General features: G+C 33.0%; 1 pseudogene; it reads left to right on the top strand.

Moving 5' to 3' along the window:
• The first annotated feature begins 919 nt into the window (after positions 1–919).
• On the top strand, positions 920–2,399 carry LOC149556505 (uncharacterized; annotated as a pseudogene).
• The last annotated feature ends 1,362 nt before the right edge of the window (positions 2,400–3,761 follow it).

Here is a 3,761-nt window from a genome sequence, read left to right as displayed (position 1 = left end):
TGGGTCTAGGGGTTTGAGCAATGGGTATGTCAAGGTATTTGTAGTGGACATTTGTAAAATCATATTTTGTATCTTTTGATGAATAATGTAAATATTATACTATAGATATATGTTGTCAATCATTGCATCAATTGATTGTCAATGTAATTTCAACTTCTTTAAATCATATTAATTACCAAAAGTTAAATTGTTTCTTTTTTAATTTTTAATTTTTGGAAAATAATAGGTATATATTTTATTAATAATGCTCCTAGTTTTCCTTGAGATCTTTTGTTCCATCCCTACTGTCCCTCAAACTTAGAGAAAAATTGAAGAAAGTATAATAACTTCTCATTTTGTTTTGATGTGTTATTCAAGAGAAGCAAGAGAACCATCTTCAAAGAATAAAGGAGAAAGCTAAAACACCAAAAGGTGTGCCACACTTATTTGACTTAGTAACTATTCAGGATGAGCACATTAAATTGGCATTTTACGCTGCACTAGGAAACACTATTGTAGCAAAAGATCTAGACCAAGTAGACTACATTCTTTACTTATTTTTTAATTGTCTCCGTCTTTGCCCCTTATTCTATGGTAGCATTCATTTTATTGGTTGGATTTGTAAGAAAATATCAACTAGTTATAAAATTGAGGTTAGTTTTACATTTATTATAAAAAAAAGTTTTTCAAGGTTCACGCATTTGGATGCCACTACCAAATTATGCATATTCTAATTTCATATATCTATTAATGACAGTAATAAATGTTGTTTTCAGCACCTCTTTCTTAAATATTTTGTATATTTTCATAAACTTGTCTGTTTAATCTTTTAATTATATTTATTGTGTTTTGTTACACCACTTGAATTGTCTATGGTCTAGAAAAAGAGTTCAGACATGTGGTCACATTGGATGGTGCAGTTTTTGAGAAGTTTGGTACAATGAGTGGTGACGGTGGGAAACCACAAGGTGGTAGAATGGGAACATCCATAAAAGCTTCTAGTGTTTCTGGGGAAGCTATTGCGAGTGCTAAAAAGGAACTTGAAAACTTAGTTGAACAACTTAAAAATATACAACAAAGGATAAGTGTTGTTGTTAAGTAGTATCAAGGAGTAGAGAAGGCCATGTCACATTTGGAACTAGAATTAGTCATGACATGCTTGGAGGTCTAGAAACTGAACAACAGTATTTCCAAACTATAATTTGTAGACATCATTGCCACATTTTTAGCCATGGAAATGGTTTACCTTATCTTACCATTGTTCTGATTACATATAGAAGGACTCTATGGTCAGCATGTTGACATCAAGAAGCAACTTGATTCTTTGAAGTCTATAGCACAAGCATCAAAGAGTGAACAAGATAGGCTAAAAGAACTTGATCAAGTCATGGCAAATGAAGAAAAAGAGCTTGCACATCTTGTAAAAGGCTCTAAAAAGCTCAAGGAGAAGGTTGGAAAGATAGGTTTGGAGCCATTCATATGAAATTATGTAAGCCATACGTTCTAATTAATACTATTGTTCTCTTTTAGGTTTCTAAGCTTCAAACCAAGATGGAGAATGCAGGAGGAGAAAAGTTACAAAAGCAAAAATCTAAAGTTGCAAAATTGCAGAGTGTAAGTACTATTTGTGTGTTTTTTAGCTATGCTAAATTTACTAAATTTATTTGTTTGATTTGCCAAATTTTGAATTGTCTACATCAATTTGAGTAGGATATTGACAAGTCAAGCACAAAAATAAATCATCGTAAGGTTTAGATTACCATAGGCAAGAAAACAATACAAAAATTACAGAAAGCTATCGAGGATTCAACAAAAGAAAAAGAAAGCTTATGATTAGTTTGCACAAATTAATACTTGTAGTCAGAAAAATGGTAACTCTATGTTGTTTTATGAGTTTTTTTTATTTTGATGAGTAGCTAGTAGTGGGCTTAGCTTTCTCCAATATCGCAATCTAAATAGTTTCAGGACAATTTTTATCCTTGGTTTTTCTTTGTTTTTGGGCTTATCTATACCTCGGTATTTCAATGAGTTCACAATTGCTTCTAGGCATGGTACAGTCCACACTAGATCCCGATGGATAGGATTTCTATTCCTCTTTTTGAGGAACTAGAGAAAGTTGATATCACATTTATTTTGGTGACATTGAGTTGAACTATGACATTTTGGAACTAAATTATATTTCTAACTAGATTATCTTGCAATTCAACGATATTCTAAATGTGATTTTCTCATCACCAACAATAGTTACTAGATTTGTAGCAATAGTATTGGATAGCACTTTGCATGTACATGAGATTTCAATAAGGAAAGACCAAGGTTGGCATTGGTCGAAGAAGTCACATAAATTCAAAACTAACCCTAGAAGTGAAGAATTTTATGCTCTTCCTTTCAAACTAAATAAGTTTTTCCCATCTATTTGAAGAATCGGCTCTATTGTATTAAGGTTGGGAATACCTCTATTATAGGCAAGTAGGAAAATAATAATTTTGTATTCATTAGATATAATTTCATAGTAAGAAAGCCTTAGGTGTTAATATTTTACTACTTTTCCCCATATAGGGAAATTTTTTGAGAACTACCATCAATAAGTCTATGTTAGAATTGCTTTAGAATAACTAAGAGTGGGGGGTGGGGCGGGGGGGTGGGGTTGAATCAATTATTCAAGACTCAACTGTCCTATTCAAACTTTTCACTAAGTATAGTGAGCCTTTTTAACCATTCATTCATCCAAACTTTAACCTATCTTATTAGCAAGTTACTATAAAGCAACATGCAAGTGAAACACATAAGAAATCAACACATAACACAATGATTCATGTGGAAACCCAATTTGGGAAAAACCACCAGTAACATGCTACTCAATTTTCATCCTTCTGAAGTGATACCCTATAAAAGGCCTGCCCTATTAAAGGCTTACAACACACTGTTAAATGTGACCTTGTTAGAGGATTTAACCACCCTATTAAAAGTGGGCTTGGTTAGAGGACTTTAAAACATTCACTTGGAATGCCACCCTATTAAAGGATTTAAAATGGTTGTTAGGCCAACCTAAGTCCATAGGATTTTCAAATCTAATACAATTGCTAGTGAGTATTAGAAAATCTTGACATGACTACGAAATACAACTTATCTTGCAGATCTCAGATCACTTCTTAGCTCATACCCTTGCTTGGCCTTCAATTTCTACAACTCTTAACAGCTTGCCCTCCTTTCAAGCTTTCTCTCCTTGAATCTCCATACTCAATGTACCAGTGAAATCATCTCTTCATGACCACTCATAGAAGTAAAACCTTTGTGGTCTTCCTTCTCTTAGATGTCTCCTTTTTGACACCCTTTCAACCACTTCATAGATTTGGCACTTCAGCAGCAATAGTATCAGTAGCTCTTTGCTTCTTGGTTTATGACTTCTTAAATAGAAGTCTTGGAGTTCCTTTTCCCACTCAATTCTTCCATTTTTCAATTTTAATTTTCATGGATTAGGTAGGATACATTTTATCTAACCCATATTTTGTTTCCTCTAGAAACTTCTTGAATAATCCTTTAGAATTCACCCAAAAACTATTTACATAAGATTTTGTGCCAACAACTCATCATCCTTATCTTCCAACTTGTTCACAAAATTCAATACAACCACTAAGTCAGCTTAGATTTGGAAAATCTACATCATTTCAAATAATGTAACAATTGGGCACTATTGAAATACTGGTGTTCAACACATACTGTGTTACTCGACATCAACTATGTTTTCCTTGATGCTCAACACCTGAAGATCACTCAGCACC

Source organism: Cupressus sempervirens, chromosome 5, assembly GCF_028749045.1.
Source record: "Cupressus sempervirens isolate cs-2001-9-10 chromosome 5, ASM2874904v1, whole genome shotgun sequence".
NCBI lineage: Eukaryota > Viridiplantae > Streptophyta > Pinopsida > Cupressales > Cupressaceae > Cupressus > Cupressus sempervirens.
This window is presented reverse-complemented; position numbering and strand designations above follow the sequence as displayed.